This window comes from Daucus carota, chromosome 5 (genome assembly GCF_001625215.2).
Source record: "Daucus carota subsp. sativus chromosome 5, DH1 v3.0, whole genome shotgun sequence".
NCBI lineage: Eukaryota > Viridiplantae > Streptophyta > Magnoliopsida > Apiales > Apiaceae > Daucus > Daucus carota.
In genome coordinates, this window is record NC_030385.2 from 25,444,940 (window position 1) to 25,464,365 (window position 19,426).

Sequence of the window (19,426 nt, forward strand, 5' to 3'; positions counted from 1 at the left end):
AATACCTTGTATCATCAAGCATCACATATTCCTAACAATCTCCCCCTATTTATATCTTTAGGAATGGATTGGATTTTTGCTCCTCTAGACTGAGCAGATATTCATTGATTCCTTTTCTTCTGTCTGGACAATTTCTTGTTGATCTCCCTCTCTAGATCTTCAATGAACTTGGCCTCTTCTGTGATCTTAGAATTGAGTTTGTTCTGCATTGCCCTCAAGATGTCTATATCAGCATTTCTAGCATGATCCTTTAATCTGAAAAATCTTTTAATGCCTTGATCATCTCTAAAAGTCATCAGTCTTGAGGGATGATTGTGAATGCAGCTACCAGTATTAGGGAGGGACAAGCTTAAGGGGAGATCAGAAGGTTCATTCCATTTCTTCCTTATATCTTCAATTCTTTTAAGAATTTCACTTCTGATTCCCTGTGAGTATGAAGTTCTGTTGTCCAGCTTCAGGTACACTGTCTTCAGCCAGGAATAAACATGTATTAAAAGAAATGGTATTAGTCAAGTAGGAGTTGTGAGAGAAGGAGAGTTAAGAGTTTGCAAATGCAGGTGAAAAGAGAAATGAAATTAAAGGCAAACTATTTATACTCTCAGTAAAAGTAAATAAAGTAACCGTTCAAAAAGTAGCCAAGCGTCACCGATCGATATTTACATATATGTATGTATATACCGATCGATAATTAAATTGGGAACTGACGATTGCTATTTTAACATATCAATGGCTAAATAAAAGAGCCGTTGATATGTCAAAATTGTATTTACTTATCCATTGATATGTGACACACTATCAATGGCTAAAATAGCGATCGATAGTGGATAAATTGAGAAAGAAAGTTCAATATCCTATCTGTCACTTATCACAGGCTGCATAAAACAGGTAGAATATTAACTAGAGAAATTTAACATACCAAGTTCACTTACTAATCTTGAGAATGTAGATTCATCAAGTGGTTTGGTGAAAATATCTGCTAGCTGCTTTTCACTGGGAACAAAATGGAGTTCAATTGTTCCATTCATTACATGTTCCCTAATGAAATGATACCTTATGTCAATGTGCTTTGTTCTTGAGTGCTGCACTGGATTTTCTGTTATGGCAATGGCACTTGTGTTGTCACAGAAAATAGGAATCTTGGAAATGGTCAATCCATAATCAACCAATTGATTTTTCATCCACGGAATCTGTGCACAACAACTGCCAGCTGCAATATATTCAGCTTCTGCAGTTGATGTAGAAACTGAGTTTTGCTTTTTGCTAAACCGAGAGACTAGTTTATTTCCTAAAAATTGACAAGTGCCAGTGGTGCTTTTTTATCAATTTTACACCCTGCATAATCAGCATCTGAAAAACCAATTAAATCAAAGCCAGAATCTCTAGGGTACCAAATGCCAAGATTTGGAGTACCCTTGAGATATCTGAAAATCCTTTTAATTGCTATTAAATGAGATTCCCTAGGATCAGCTTGGAATCTAGCTCAAAAACATGTGGCAAACATTATATCAGGTCTACTGGCTGTTAAATATAAAAGAGAACCAACCATGCCTCTATAACTTGAAATGTCCACTTTCTTTTCCTTAGTGTTCAATTCAAGTTTAGTGGCAGTGGCCATGGGAGTTTTAGCAGTTGAGCAATTTATAAGATCAAACTTTTTCAATAAGTCATAGACATATTTAGTTTGACTTATAAATATGCCATCACTCACTTGTTTGACTTGCAAACCAAGAAAATAAGTCAATTCTCCCATCATGCTCATTTCATATTTACTTTGCATTAGCTTGGCAAACTTTTTACAAAGTTTCTCATCTGTAGAACCAAATATAATGTCATCCACATAAATCTGAACAAGTATACTAGAACCATTAACATTTCTATAAAATAATGTCTTATCAACAGTACCTCTTGTGAAGTGATTCTCAAGAAGAAACTGTGATAAGGTGTCATACCAGGCTCGAGGTGCTTGCTTCAATCCATAGAGAGCTTTCAGGAGAAGATATACAAATTCTGGAAAATTTGGATCTTCAAAACCAGGTGGCTGACTTACATAAACTTCTTCTTCAAGCTCACCATTTAGAAAGGCACTCTTGACATCCATTTGATAGACTTTGAAATTAGCATGGGCAGCATAAGCAAGTAAGATTCTTATGGCTTCAAGTCTGGCTACAGGAGCAAATGTCTCATCATAATCTATTCCTTCTTCTTGACAGTATCCCTTAGCAACCAGTCTTGCTTTGTTCCTTGTCACCACACCATTTTCATCCATCTTATTTCTGAATACCCATCTTATACCAACAATTACTCTATCTTTGGGTTTGGGTACCAGCTTCCACACTTTGTTCCTTTCAAACTGATTCAGCTCCTCTTGCATAGCTAAAATCCAGTCAGGATCAAGAAGCGCTTCTTCAACCTTTTTAGGTTCTTCCTGAGAGAGAAAGCTGCTGTATAGACATTCATCCATAGTAGCTCTTCTTGTTTTGACACCAGCAGCAGCATCTCCAATAATAAGCTCAAAGGGATAATCCCTTGTCCATTTCTTTTGTGGAGGAAGATTTGATCTGGATGAACTGGCTTCATTGGTGAAGTCAGTTTCATTTTGAGAAGCTCCCCCTAAGTGTATGGACCTTGAATTAACAGCCGTTGATGAACTAGTATTGGATAAATCATTAGCCATTGATGTAGATTGAGTTACATCAACTGTTGTTCTGGTATTGGGTAAATTATTACCAATTGATTGAGGAATTACACCAGAATTTACACTTTCAACACAGTCATCATCATCACTTTCCAGTTCAATTATTCCTTCAGATTCATTTTCAAATTGAAGAACATCATGAAATCCTTCATCATCTAAGCCTTGTATTTTCTTGTCATCAAACATCACATGGATGGATTCCATAACAATGTTTAATCTTAGATTATAAACTCTATAGGCTTTTCCAGCAGCATATCCAACAAATATTCCTTCATCTGCCTTTGCTTCAAATTTACCAAGATTTTCACCTTGATTTCTTAACACAAAACACTTGCATCCAAAGACATGCAGAAAGTTCAATGTTGGCTTCTTCCCTTTGAACAATTGATAGGGAGTCAATCCTTGTGCTTGATTGATCAAAGAGATATTTTGAGTATAACATGTTGTGTTAACAGCTTCAGCCCAAAAGTAAGTTGGCAACTTTGATTCTTCAAGCATTGTTCTAGCAGCTTCAATAAGAGTTCTGTTCTTCCTTTCAACTACACCATTTTGTTGGGGAGTTCTTGCAGCAGAGAACTCATGGTGAATTCCTTTATCTTCACAGAAACTCTTCATAACAGAGTTTTTGAACTCAGTCCCATTATCACTTCTGATCCTTGAGACTTTTCTTCCTAGATCAATGTTGTCAACTATCTTGATATAATTGATGATGATTTCACTAGCTTCATCCTTGGAGTGAAGAAAATAAGTCCAAGTAAATCTTGTAAAATCATCCACAATCACCAGACTGTACTTTAATGTTATGTTGTTTTTACTTGTTTAATGTAGTGCCCAATGAGGCAGAAATTGTGCAAAAGAATCTTCACTTGGATGAAAAGGCTTTTAAGCAGTTTAGGAAAAGCTCAAAGCTCAAGAAGAACAATATAGGAAAATTCAAGAGACCACCAACCACCAGCATAATGAGAAGGTGCAAGAGGTGGAAGAAAAGAACTATGAATTGGAGATCCTAGGGGATCAGCCCGAGGTCAAAGAAAAGGAGTTACTTTCCAAGGATGATGAGATGGATAGGCTTAGGGAACGAGCAATAGGTGCCGAGGTAAAATGGTACAGGACATGCATGAAATTATCACGAAGGCAAAACAAGTTGGTTTCAACCACATGTTGCTCCTTCCGCTTACAATCCTACCAAAAATACTCAATGATTTTTTATTACTTCTAGCAAGTTCTTAGTGCCATTTGTATTTCGATGCAATATATTATGTGGGAGAATTGCAGATTTCTAGTGACCATGACATCCATATTTTTAGATTACAATAGTTTTTAGTTCTGCATGCATGTAGTCATTTAGTTTTCTCTAATTATTTTTTATTTTGGTTCCATTGGGTATACACCATGAACTTTATTAATTTATTAATATAAGAATTTATATGTATTCGTAAGCTTCTGGAGACGATAAGACAAAAAAATCTATCACCTCAACAAGGTGCAGATACAAGAGGTCATTTAGAGTAATGGAGAGTACTAGTAGTAACATATGTAGGTCTATATTTATATATTGGAATTGACTCCTCTTTTGGATCATATCTTGTGGTAACCAAAGCACCCTTGGTATAAATGGAGTGACAGGAGTTAATATATATATATATATATATATATATATATATATATATATATATATATATATATATATATATATATATATATATATATATATATACATACATACACACACATATATACACACATACATATTATAAAATATTATACGGAGACAACTATTTTGTTGGACATCTGAAACAACATAGTTTGTGTGCAAACATAATAACATGTCACCCAAAAAATAACATATTTTACAATGTTCTACTTGTAAAACATATATAGTTTTCAATATCACCTATAAATTCATACATTTATCAATATTTCAAATATAAATCGGCATCCAGACATATGTAAAAGAATTACTCGCCCTATAGATCGTTGAAATCATAAATATATAATTATTGAAATGTTGTTGCCTTTTAAAATATATTGCGTTATAGTTTGATCGATGGGCTTGCATGAACTTCAACATTTAGTAGACACTACATACAAAAAGGTGTGGAGACTATAAAAAGAAGAGAACATCGAAGAATATTTTGGAGATCTTTTACCTTGAATCAACCTAATGGTATGTCCAAGGAAAACTTGATAAATTAATTGGCAAGCTATGAGATGAGCATGTCATTTGGCTTAAAAAGAATGTGAATCCAGGAAATCAGAGTTAGAGGAAAGCCTTGTTAGGTTGTATCAATTACAATTAAGATATCTATAATGCACTTTACAAGTACTTATAATTTTTTCCCAAGAGATGGATCTTAAGAGGAGGAAGAAAATCGTGACTTGAAACTTTTTAAGGTTACCTTTGTGGAATTCATGGCCGAGCAGCTTCCACCTTATTTTCCAGAAGGCTAGAAGTAACTTGAATAAAATATGTTACCACCCTCTGAGCAAAAGAAGAAGAAGATATGGCAACATGATGGCAATGAGCTATCCCGAGCAAATCTCCCGAAACTCAACATCCATGCATGTTGAGATTTTTACAGCTCCTCTTCTATTTGGCATTCTCCAATAACTAAGATTATGCAAAGCTACTATAGAGAGACATTTGCTTGAAAGAAACAAAAGAGAGGAAAATTGAACAAGTCAAAGGTAAGAAATGAAGAAAGTAACTGAGTTAAAAAACAAGGACACATATTGTTGCAATGGCGTGAGTTCCCTAGAACTCAATATGAGAATCATCAGAAGTTTTGATAATTCCTCGGTGATCTCTTGGAGAGGTGGAAAACTTGGACCATTTGGACCCCTTTTTGGATCAAAGGGCGTCTTATCAAATTGTGTAGACATTTTTTTCAAAAAGAAGGGAACTCCTTTCTCATTCTCAACCACTAAAAGTTTAGAGGATGTTCTACCCTCCTTGGCTTTATCGCCCTAGCACCCTTTACTGCACCAGCCTCCCTTTGAGCAAATATCTTGCCCAGAGCTACCATGGCTAAGAAAAACAATAAGAAACATTTAAAACATAAAATAAGAAAAAGGAAGAATGATGGAAGAAATAAGAAGTCATGCCTACAGGCCCCAAAAGGCTTAAAATAAGCCTTTGAAAAAAAAGTTCTGAGATAGGCCTGCACAAAAATGGCCACAGTCCCTTATATGAACTTTAATTGCATTTTTGTCATCCACTGCTAGGTTGATACATTGGGTATTTTTATTGATAGCATGAAGAAAGTTGGCTTTAAAAATTAATTCCAATCACCCCCCTCGACCTCGACCCAATACCACTATTTCTTCTATTTAAGAATAGTCTAGAGAGGCACTCGGGTGAAAGCAAGAGATTTCCAAACTACGGTGGGTGATATGTACCCACAATTATGGTTAGAGATGTTCAAGAATTTGAACAGATAATGAAACACGACAATAATAGGAGCTAAGTTGTTTTCGCTATATTGAAAAAGGTAGCAAAATATGAACCTCCAACTACTGTTGGGCATGAGCTGGGTGGGGAAAACTCTAGCCTCCGCCAGAAGATGATAAATGAACAAGGAGGTTGAAACCTGAAGCATGTATATAGGGTTCCTTATGGATGTAAAGAAACCGTGACTTGGGATTGCAGGCCCCTTCGTTGGCTATCGCTGCAACTAATCTTAAACAAGTTGGCTTGGAGATCTGCTAGCTACTGGTTATACTTGGAGGGGATGTTGGTCGCTTCACAACAAAGCATGTTTAGGAATGCATTGCCAAACTCATCAAAAATGTTGTGAATGTTTACTACACTCACATGGACAATGAATTTCTTTGCCAGAGTAAGGCGAGGATCCTTGACCACTTTCATTTATTTTCCATTGTCGTAAATAGGAATATTAATCTCACTGGAAGAATTGGAGTCAGCCATCTTGAGGGAGAGAGATAAAAATAAGGTTTCCATAAAAACCATCAAAAGATTTGAGAACAGAGGAACATAGAATGCTTGAAGAATGAAAGAAGAAGAGAGGAAATGAGACCTCTTTACACCTTTTATAGAGGCAAAAATGAAAAGTGTATTTTTGCTTTTACGAGTGATTAGATTGGCTTTGAAATAATTGAAGAATTTAGGGGCAGGATGTTAATATTATCCCCTCAAAGGATCTAGAAAACACTCCACGAATTCTGTAAAATAGATCCCTTTTCGAGTTCGTCATCAATGATGATTATAAAAATAATTACCAGTCAACGAATGTAAAAATAAGTTCATATTAAAAAAATAAGATTCTTGTTCAGGTCCAAAACCACACAAATTCATGTATTGCATCCTTTAGGAAGGACGAATACAAGAACGAACATCTTATTCGAGCTTTGAGTTGAACAGAATTCAGAAAAATACCCGATAGAAAACATGACTAGAGAAAAACACCTCATGTTCAGCTTATATGCACCAAACAGAGAGGGTTTTGGCGCTATCTATAAAAACTAACGAGGGACTCCCCTCCTAGACATTTTCGGCACCGAATAAGGGAGTTTTGGCCAAGAATCATCAAAACCGACAACGAACCCCACTATTCGGTTTTCAAATCGAAAAGTGGTTCGATCGTGGTTCCTGAACAAATAAGGAAATATTCATGTTCGAGATTCGCTTTCAAAATCATTTCATTTTCTTTTTTATTAAAAAGAAAGGAAATAATAATAATAATAATAATAATAATAATAATAATAATAATAATAATAATAATAATAATAATAATAATAATAATAATAATAATAATAATAATAATACAAATCATGAAATAATAAATAAAGATAGCAACCAATATTCAATGTTCGATGCGAAGAATTCTAAACTTCTACCTTGATTTCAAAAAAAATAAGAAATGAATGGAAAATGATATGGGCCAATCTTAAAGAATTAAATTTAAAATTTTATTTTGAGAAATGTTGGATATTAGAAATTGATTAAGATTTAGCTCATACTTACAGATTTGATAGTCGATTTGGAGAACTGCTGAATAGTCTGGAACCAAACTTAACCTGTATTCAAACAAATGAAACAATAAAAATACGATAGATTATAACCACAAACGAAAATAACATGAATATAAAGTTAAAAATTACTTGGAGATATGTACCTAGATATTGAGATTGACACACTCAGATTGAGACCAGATATACGTAGAATTTGACATAGATGAGATATACTTACAATTTGAATCATATATAAGTAGAAATTAAATTAGACCATATATTCATAATATTGAAGTGAGAGACACGGGCGATTCAAGATTGTGATTATATAGACTTTGAGATTGAGACAGACGGCTGCTAGACTGAAACTAGGCAATTTAGGGGTTGGGCACGATGAACAACAAGTTGGTTATATATGCAAAATTTAGGGTTTTTGAAAAGACGTATTTACCCTCTAAAGTACAAATGTAATACTATTCTATGTGAATGGTGGTCGGGAGATAACGAGTCATCCAAATACTTTTAAATCTAGTAATAAAATCTCGGTTTTTTATATATGTTTATAAGACATTATACATGCTTTTCACGAAAAATATTTGATATCATTTACGTAGATAATTTTTAATTTTTTAACATAATTAACTTTATTAAATAAATACTTAATTCAAAATTTATCATATTTTCTAGCATAATACGGTAAGAATTGATTTTTTGGGCACCACCAAACTCAGGTGCCATGATATACATTCATATATATATAGGGATATGATCAAATAAAAACTTTTTAAAGTTACAAATTTACAAACTTTTTTTTGAATTTTTTTTATTCTCCCATCATGTTAATCCTTAGCTATCAAAAGTATTCATGTTAAAATTTCTTGAAAAAACATCACAATTTTTAAAAATAACGCATAAATTAATCGTGCATTCAACACATTTGTAACTAGGGTTTAAAATTCTGAGCCTGTCTTACAGCAACACTCATGGGTTTCCAATCTCTAGGTAAGGCTCTCAAGAATTTGAGATTTGAATCCTTGACCATGTAGATTCTACCATACAACTTTAATCCATTTAACAGTTTTTGAAATCTGTTAAAGAAATCATTTAGAGATTCACCAGATTTAGAGTGAAAACTCTCATACTGTTGAACAAACAGCTGCATTTTGTTTTCCCTAACTTGATCAGTGCCTTCACATAAAGTTTGAATATATAGTGTCCCATACTTCCTTTGCAGTTGGACAGTTGATAACACTATCAAACATGTCATCATCAATACCATTGAACAGAATGTTCATAGCCTTGTTATCCTTGTGCACTTCTTTCTCATCTTCCTCAGTGAACTCAGAAGGATTTTTAGGCACTTCAACATCTTCAGCTTCACTTCCATCAAGTCTCAGGGCAGTGTTGATTTTAACTGGAACATGTGGTCCTTTCTCAATACAGTTGATGTAGCTAGGATCCAAGGAGAGAAGATGCATTCTCATTTTCACCTTCCAATGAAAGTAGTGTTCTCTGACCAGCATTGGAATCTTGACTCCTTCATCTCTTCTTCCCATTGTTGATTGTCTTTAGGATCTGAAAACTTCTTGTATGTTAGAAGCTTGGCTCTGATACCAATTGTTATTCAGACAATTCAAACAATAAGTTAGATTGTAGAAGGGGGGTTGAATACAATCTACAAAAATTTCAATAACTTTTTGCACAGCAGATGATATTCAAATTACAAGAGAATATAAAAGCTAAAACAGAAATTTAAAGAACAAGGATCTTAAAAATTTCAGGTGGATTGTTTGATCCACCTGAGAGATTTTTATATCAAGAACCTTCCAAGTAAAAATACTTGGCTGCTTACAAAAGAATGAAGAGCAGAAGCTTACAATTTCTTGCTAACTTTCTCTAATACTCTGCTCTTCAGTTCTTGGTGTTTGATACTCTGAAATGTGAAATTACAAAGTGAATATATACTACTACAAACAAAACTAGTCTGTAAAAGTATTTTCCTACTCACTTTCTAGCTAGTACAAATATAGAATTTCTTGGACTTGATACTGCATTTGGCAGCTGATAAGTGGTATTTATACACACTTATAGGCCTTTATTTCCACTTAAATTGGTTGGTTGTACTTAAGTGTTTAGTGTCTTTTGATGTGTTTTTATTGTTTTTCTGTGCAGGTCACGAGTTGAGGTGATGAAGTGATTTTCTATCATTTTAGGTTGGTTTTGGTGCATTATCTGCAAGAATAGAGAATTGTGGATTCATCACGACTTGGGACTTTGTGGGTATATCTTCTACAAACCCTCACGAGAGCACACTCGTCCACTAGAGCTATCTAGGGGTTTAAAGGGCTTGTTGCATGTGCTAAATGCAACCGTGATCACCTACGGAAGTGGTACAAGAGCGAGGAAGGACATGCACGCGAGAACGAGCTGAACACGAAGAATCAGGGCTGCCATGACAGACAGTAGCGCGCCCGCGCTACTTGTTAGCGCGCCCGCGCTACCTTCTGCTTCCACTAGCGCGCCTGCGCTAGTTTAGCGCGGCCGCGCCCAGCAGAAGTGCCCCGGGCCGATTTTTGAAGCTTTTCTGACGGATTTTCGCAGCGGTCGAGGCCCGGTTGACTTGGTCAATGTAATTTAATTTCTCGTGTGTAAAACCCTAGCCTCGTAGAAGTAGTTAGAATATCGAAACAATATCGTAATTTAGTTTAATCATTCAAGCACATTATCGGTTTTGTATTGGATCGTTCTTCGCGAGGAAGTGACAGTTTCGAGCGAGATCGTGAACATCAATTCTGTAACGTGTGATCTTTATTATTAATTCAAGCATTTTTATTCCGTTTAATTCTCTTAGTTTATTTATCATGTTTTCATTAGAACCCATGATGTCGATTAGTTCGATTATGAACTAACCGCCTTCATGGGATTCTAATGGACTTATCGATGTAGTCTAGCGGAGAATATTACTTGTGTGATTTTGCGACGTACGTTGATATCTTTGCATGAGCCGTGCTTATTCTTCTTAGAAGCGTAGCTAACTTCTGAGTTGTTTGTTAATTCTTTCTGAAGCGAGAGTGGATGATTGAATTTAGAACTATGCCATGTAAACATAGGATTATGTGAATGAAACATAATTTGTGGTAGACTTGAACTATTTTTATCACCCTGTGTAATCACGATAGATGACTTGCTATTAAACCTCGCTGCTTACACTACCGCTATAGAGATATAGGGTCTGAGCTTTGTTGGTGTCCATGAGATTTCTATCTTAATTGTGGATTTCGATTGGTATGATATGTGTGCAACGAGAGTTGGCATGTATTACTTTCGTGTTGTCTGATTAGGATCAACAGTTGCATGTTAATCAGTAATTTCAATTCTAGATGAATTCGATAATGAAGTTAGAATCCCATGTGTTTTCCTATTCTGAATTTGATTAGTAATTTTAGTTATTAGTATAAAAGAAACCATCCTTGTTAATTGTCTTGGCAGTGAAAATTGATCATACATTGTTGCATAGGTGCGTATTCTTAATTCACCAGTCTCTGTGGGATCGAACTTAATATATTACTTGTGATCACGTGCGCTTGCGTGTAGATTTTTGCGAACAAGTTTTTGGCGCCGCTGCCGGGGACTCGGTGTTAATTAATTAGTTTATGTACTTGTCATCAGTGTGCATTAAAATTCACTGACTAGGATTCTATTCTCTTCTCACTTTTCTTCTTTTCTTTATTTCAGGTACTTGGATCGCGTTTATGCTAACACGTTCTCAAGCTCGTAAAAAAGCAATTGATTCATCTTCATCTTCTTCTTCTGATTCTGAAACAATGACAGAACCTGAAGCACAACCAGACAGTAAGGCATTGAAGGATTTCTCTATGCCAAAGATCGATGATATCCAGTCAAGCATTGTCAGGCCTGCAATCGCAGCCAAAGCCTTTGAAATCAAACCAGGAACTATTCAAATGGTCCAGAACTCGGTACAGTATGGGGGTTCTCCTACTGAAGACCCTAATATGCATATACGGAATTTTATAGAGATCTGTGACACTTTCAAATTTAATGACGTCTCTGATGATGCTGTGAAGCTAAGGCTTTTCCCATTTTCACTGAAAGATAAGGCTAAGGGATGGTTACATTCTTTACCATCTGGTTCGATTACTACATGGGAAGATCTAGCTCAGAAATTTCTCACTAAATTCTTCCCCATGGCAAAGATTGCTGCACTACGAAATGCTCTATCTCAATTCTCTCAACAATCAGGAGAAACATTCTGTGAAGCCTGGGAGCGGTATAAGGAGATGCTAAGAAAGTGTCCCCACCATGGCATGCCGGATTGGATGCAAATAAACAGTTTCTATAATGGTCTTGGACCTCAATCCAGACCTATGCTTGATGCTGCTTCTGGAGGTGCGCTATGGGCTAAAAGTTATGAAGAAGCTTATGATCTTATTGAAATGATGGCTGCTAATGAATATCAGAACCCTACTCAAAGACTCACTCAAGGGAAGGTAGCCGGAATTCTTGATCTTGACACATCTACAGCTATTGCAGCTCAACTTAAGGCTCTCACGATGAAAGTCGATTCTCTGGCTCACCAAGGAATTCAACAGCCAATCTCTATTTGCGAATTATGTGCTGGTACTCACTCTACTGATCAATGTGCCATTTCTAGTGAATCAGCACAATTTGTGAGCAATTTTCAGAGAGGTCAACAGCCTGCTCCAGCTACTTACCATCCTAACAACCGAAATCATCCGAATTTCAGCTGGAGTAATAATCAGGGTTATAATCAGCCTCAACAAGGATTTCAACAGGGACCTAAACAGTATAGTCAGGCTGGAACTTCACAACAGTATGCACATAAACAGCCTTATCACCCACCGGGATTTCAGAATCATGGGCAATCAGCTAACGAAAGGTCTGACATGGAAGAACTAAGACTCATGTACAAGAGTCAGGCAGTAACGTTGAAAGCCTTGGAGACGCAAGTCGGTCAGTTAGCTAATGCTTTATTAAGCAGACCACAGGGGAATCTCCCTAGTGATACAGAGGTACCAGGTAAGAGGGACCCTAAAGAGCAAGTCCAATCCATTACGCTAAGATCTGGAAAAACTACAACAGGGCCAACCTCAACATTAGTGCAGAATCAGGATGATGAACAGCAAGAAATTCCAGCAGAACTTCCTTCGAATACAATTGGCATAACACCTACTGTTGAAATGGATAGGGCTATCCCTACAGCTGCTCCGGTGTCAAAGCCATCATATCCACCACCTCCGTTTCCTAGGAGGTTAAAGAAACAGCAGCTGGATAAGCAATTTGGTAAATTCCTTGAAGTTTTTAAAAAGCTTCACATCAACATTCCGTTTGCTGAAGCACTCGAGCAAATGCCTAGCTATGCCAAGTTCATGAAGGGTATTCTTTCAAAAAAGCTAAAGCTCGAGGAGTTAGAGACAGTAGCTTTAACAGAGGAATGTAGTGCTGTGCTTCAACAAAAATTACCACCTAAGCTGAAAGACCCGGGAAGCTTTACTATCCCTTGCACTATTGGGAAGTTCTCTTTCGATAAGTGTCTGTGCGACTTGGGAGCTAGCATCAATCTGATGCCTCTATCTATCTTCACACAACTTGGCCTGCCAGAGCTCAAGCCGACAAACATGTCTTTACAACTAGCTGATCGTTCGATCACATATCCGAGAGGTATAATTGAAGATGTGCTAGTCAAGGTTGATAAATTAATATTTCCAGCCGACTTCGTGATTCTTGATTTTGAAGAAGACAAGAGAATTCCTATAATCTTGGGTAGACCCTTTTTAGCCACCGGGCAAACTTTGATCGATGTACAAAAAGGGGAACTTACAATGAGAATACAAGACCAGACGGTCACGTTCAACGTATTCAATGCAATGAAATTACCAACTGATGAGGAATCTTGTTTCAGTATGGATGTACTTGATTCTACGGCAGAAACCAATAGCCAGCGGATTTTACAGGATGATGTATTGGAAGCAATCCTTACCAATGATGAGGAATTGGATAGTGAAGAAGAATTGGAAGAAATCCATCATCTTAACTCATCACCTTGGCGGAGGAATTTTGAACCACCTGTCGAATCTCTTGGCTTGGAGGAACAAAAGGAAGATCATAAACCATTACAACCATCAGTGATCGAAGCACCTAAACTTGAACTTAAACCGCTACCGGATCACTTGAGGTATGCTTTTCTTGGTGAAAGTTCTACTCTTCCTGTTATTATTGCAGCTAACCTGTCAGGTGAAGAAGAGGAAAAACTTTTGAGGGTGCTAAGGGAATTCAAAACAGCCATTGGGTGGACTATAGCTGATATCAAGGGAATCAGTCCATCCTTTTGTCAACACAAAATCCTCATTGAAGAAGGAAGCAAACCTTCAGTGGAACAACAGAGAAGGTTAAATCCTATCATGAAGGAGGTTGTAAAGAAAGAGATTCTTAAATGGCTCGATGCAGGTATCATATATCCCATTTCAGATAGCTCATGGGTGAGTCCAGTACAATGTGTGCCTAAGAAAGGAGGCATGACAGTTGTAGCCAACGAAAAAGGGGAACTCATCTCAACTAGAACTGTCACTGGTTGGAGAATCTGCATGGATTACAGAAAGCTGAATAAAGCTACAAGGAAGGATCACTTCCCTCTGCCTTTTATTGATCAGATGCTTGACAGGTTGGCTGGTCATGAATTCTATTGCCTGTTGGATGGGTATTCTGGTTATAATCAGATTGCTATTTCTCCGGAGGATCAAGAAAAGACAACCTTTACATGTCCTTATGGTACATTTGCATTCCGAAGAGTACCTTTTGGCTTATGCGGTGCACCAGCCACTTTTCAAAGGTGCATGATGGCAATATTCTCAGAGATGATCGGCATCAATGTGGAGGTATTCATGGATGATTTTTCTATATTCGGAACATCTTATGACGAATGCCTCATGAATCTGAGAATGGTTCTCAAGCGATGTGTGGAAACTAATCTGATTCTCAATTGGGAAAAATGCCATTTCATGGTGCAAGAAGGAATCATATTGGGACATAAAGTATCTGCCAAGGGACTGGAAGTGGATAAAGCAAAGGTGGAAACAATTAAAAATCTCCCTCCACCACTCTCAGTTAAAGGCATCCGAAGCTTCCTTGGTCATGCAGGTTTCTATCGAAGGTTCATCAAGGACTTCTCAAAAATTTCTAAACCTCTTTGCAATCTGTTAGAGAAAGACATTCCATTCAAATTTGATGAGGAGTGCTTGGAAGCATTTGAAATTTTGAAAAAGAAGTTGACATCAACACCTATCATCACTGCACCTGATTGGAGTAAACCATTCGAATTAATGTGTGATGCCAGTGATTATGCTGTAGGAGCTGTACTAGGCCAGCGTACAAGTAATGTGTTTCATGTTATCTATTATGCCAGCAAAACATTAAATGATGCACAATTGAACTACACTACTACTGAAAAAGAACTTCTAGCTATTGTCTTTAGCTTTGAGAAGTTCAGGTCTTATCTTCTTGGAACAAAGGTGGTGGTATACACTGATCATGCGGCCATTCGGTATCTCATTTCAAAGAAGGATTCCAAACCAAGGCTAATTCGTTGGGTTCTATTACTCCAAGAGTTTGATGTAGAAATAAAAGATCGGAAGGGCACAGAAAATCAGGTAGCAGATCATTTATCCCGACTAGAAGATCATAGCAAACAAACTACCGACAACACTCTCATTAATGAATTCTTCCCAGATGAACAGTTGTTCGGAGTTGAGGCAGAAGAGCCATGGTTTGCTGACATTGTAAATTATCTGGTTAGTAAGGTCGTTCCTCCAGAATTCTCTTATGCTCAACGCAAGAAATTCCTTCACGATGTGAAATGGTATATTTGGGATGAACCCTTTCTGTTTAAACAAGGAGTCGATCAGATTCTCAGACGGTGTATTCCTAATAATGAAGTTGAGGGAGTTTTGCGCGAATGCCATTCCACTGGTTATGGGGGCCATTATAGCGGAGAGAAGACAGCAAAGAGGGTACTTCAAGCAGGTTTTTACTGGCCAACTCTGTTTAAGGATGCTCATCAGTTTGTTTTGGGGTGCGATCGATGTCAACGTACAGGTAATATCTCTAGGAGGAATGAAATGCCTCTTAAAATGCTTTTGGAAGTCGAAATATTTGATGTTTGAGGTATTGACTTTATGGGACCGTTCGTTTCGTCTTGCAACAACCAGTATATTCTATTAGCAGTTGCATTATGTGTCTAAATGGGTAGAGGTGAAAGCCTTACCTACAAATGATGCTAAGGTGGTCTTACAATTTCTTCAAAAACAAATCTTTACCCGTTTCGGAGTACCTAGAGTCATTATCAGTGATGAAGGCTCCCATTTCTGCAATCGAAAATTCACAACCTTGATGACGAGGTATAATATCAATCACCGGGTTGCTACTGCTTATCATCCTCAAACGAATGGTCAAGCTGAAGTGTCCAACAGAGAGATCAAACGCATATTAGAGAAGGTGGTTAACCCTTCTAGGAAAGACTGGTCATTGCGATTAGATGAGGCTGCTTGGGCTTATCGAACAGCTTACAAAACACCGTTGGGTACTTCTCCATTTCAGCTAGTGTTTGGGAAAGCTTGTCACTTACCAGTAGAATTGGAACATAAAGCTTATTGGGCACTAAAGAAGTTGAATTTCGATTTACAATTAGCTGGAGAGAAACGCATGATTCAACTCAATGAGTTGGAGGAGTTCCGCCTCCGTGCTTATGAAAATAACAAACTCTACAAAGAGAAGGTGAAAAGATTGCATGATCAGCGGTTTATACAAAAATCCTTTGTGGTAGGACAATTGGTTCTATTGTATAACTCTCGGTTGAAGTTGTTTCCAGGAAAACTCAAATCACGCTGGTCGGGACCGTTTACAGTCAAGATGGTATTTCCCCATGGTGCAGTAGAAATCTATGCCAAATCACCGGATGAATCATTTAAAGTTAATGGTCAACGGTTGAAGCCTTACTTTGGCGGAAATGTGAATCGTGAGGTACAAACCACGATTCTTCAATCGGAATCGGATTAATTCTGGACTTCACGTCGAGCTAACGACGTTAAACAAGCGCTTCGTGGGAGGCAACCCACGCATTGGAACCACATTGTACGATTGTAAACCTCAAAAACACAAAAAACGAGAAAAATCAGCCCTGGGTGTCAGACACTAGCGCGCCCGCGCTAGTGTCCAGCGCGCCCGCGCTAAAGTGTACAGCGCGCCCGCGCTACACTTAGCGCGGCCGCGCTACTGACTGTCCAGGAGCTCGAAATTTCTCCCAAAAATATTTTCTTTTCGTTTTTAAAAGCCCACAATCCTAATTTTGCATGCCTAGCCCGAAATATATCCTCCAAAACCCTAACTCAGCTCTCAAATCCTTATATAAACACAAAACACATCTCCAATTCCTATTATAATTCTATAAACCCTAATTATATATATACACATCCATACACACAACCTCCATCAAATCTCTCAAACCCACTACACATAAACCTCTTGCAACTCTAAATCTCTACCAATGGCACCCAAAAGAGCCCGAAGATCACAAGGACCAAGCACCCAAGCCCCTACATCTAGCGATTCTTCCTCGATGGGTGAGGTTGAGTTCACCTCCGATGGTGCACGAACCGAGTTTCAACGGCTTATGAATAAGTCGATAGTTAAGGAGAGAGGATTCTTACCCACGGCGGAAGATGGTGAGCTCTTGAACATGATTCAAGAACGGGGTTGGGAGTCTTTTTGCGAGGCTCCGGAGGCGGTTCCCTTGGCTATTATTCGGGAGTTTTATGCTAATGCCAAGGAGAATCGCGATGGATTCACGGTGGTGCGGGGAATCCGGGTGGATTATAGTGCGGAGGCGATCCGTAGAGTGATTGGGGGGCGTGCCAAGCGCCGTAATGAAGAAGATTGGGTTGTTGAGAGGATCGGGCGTGCTAAACGCCGGTTTGATGATGATCCGGTTGATCTTGAGCGGTTGGTGTATGATATGTGTGTGCCGGACACGACTTGGAAGATGACTGCACCTCCTTTGCCGGCACATGTTTCGTTTCCAGCAGCCGCGTTGAACCGGTATGCGAAGGCGTGGAACGCCTTCATCTGTGCTAACATCATGCCATCTTCACATGGGCATGAGGTGACAGTGGATAGAGCTATTCTGCTCTTTGGGATTGTCTCGGGCAAGTATATTGATCTGGGACATGTTATTCATCAGGGGATTCTAAAGTTCCTACAGGGAGGAACCACTAGTGCTATTCCATATGGCACAATTGTTACGAAGCTCTGTCGATCAAGCGGTGTTCGTTGGCCAGCCAACGAGCAATTACAGTTGCCAGCAGCACCTATTGATCATTCGGCGATCAGTCGGATGACAGAGTGGGAAGGAGGAGTTCCCCACCCTCGAGGCCTAGGATACATATATGATGAGATGCCAGGGGGACGTCCAGCATTTGTTAGGAGGGAGCAGACTAGAGCTTCTGGAGCTGGTACTTCTCAGACGGAGAGGAGCTCCGAACCGATGGGAGATGTTCATTATCGCCGACTAGCGAGACGGATGGACACCATGCATGACATCCACCAGAGGTTTGCGTTTGACTTGACACAGGCTCTAGGTAGTGCTTTCCAGGCACAGGGGGTCACAGTTCAGTGGCCAGTATTCGGAGCAGGGATGCAGTATCCTCCACCTGATTCACCTCCAGCAGAGGAGGGGGAGGACTCGGACTCCGAGTAGGTATGTGGGTGCTCTAGCCTTTTTATCACTTTCAATGGGGACATTGAAAATTTTAAGTTTGGGGGTGGTAATCTAAGGAAGAGCATATATTATATATTTTATTGCATGTGTTAGTTAGTTCATGTAGTTCACGTTTATTTTATTTTTCTCATGTTTTCTATGTTTTCTCATGTTTTTTTTTATTTTTCTCATATTTTTTTTATTGTCGTAGTTAGTATCACGAGCATTTGCATGAATTATGAAGTTAAGCCAAGTTAATTGCCTATGATGAGTTATGTGCGTAGTTCTTGATTAGTAGTTTCAATTGCAATGCTAGGTTAGTACTTGGAAATTGCTTGTGTTGGAAATTGTAATTCACATATGTTCTTGAGATAGGATTTAGACGAAATTCCATGAATTCTAGGATTGAATTGAGCACCCTTCAGCTTAGGTCTGTAAATCTTAAGTTTGGGGGAACTGAGGGGTAGATATGCCTTTCTAAAAAAAAAAATAATAAAACAAAAAAATAAAATAAAATAAAATTAGTAGTAAATAAATTCACTAGAAAAAAATAAGTGGTAGAATTAACTAGGTTGAGCTCATTAGTACTCGAGTAATTAAGTCTGAGGGGACTTTGTGCCTAACAACCTAAAGCCCTTCGTGGTTTGGGATTGTTGACCCAACGCTCGCTACATGGGTACTAGTGCATAAATCTTTAGGGATCTCAACCATTGCACGGTTAAATAAACCACTAGAATAAAGTGAATAATTGGTGTGTGAAGTCTTGTGGTGTTCGTAACGCATTTACACTGCGAAGCGCTCTGACCTTAGACCGAGCAATTAATCACCAATAGAAAAAGAAAAAAATATATAGGGAATAAAATAGAAGGGTGTGGATATTCTTTGGGACCTTGGCTTTTAGTTGGACTTGAGTGACGGGGTGTTAGTTTTAAACTTTTACGATTCTTGATGGGGATTCTGTGGGAGTAGTAGTT

The 19,426-nt window shown here is 38.0% G+C and overlaps 1 non-coding gene across 1 annotated transcript; it reads right to left on the minus strand.

The window, feature by feature from the left end:
- Nucleotides 1–11,886: 11,886 nt before the first annotated feature.
- Nucleotides 11,887–11,993, minus strand: LOC135146846 (small nucleolar RNA R71). The gene has a single exon (XR_010283943.1). It is a non-coding gene; the product is annotated as a small nucleolar RNA R71 (small nucleolar RNA).
- Between the last annotated feature and the right edge of the window lie 7,433 nt (nucleotides 11,994–19,426).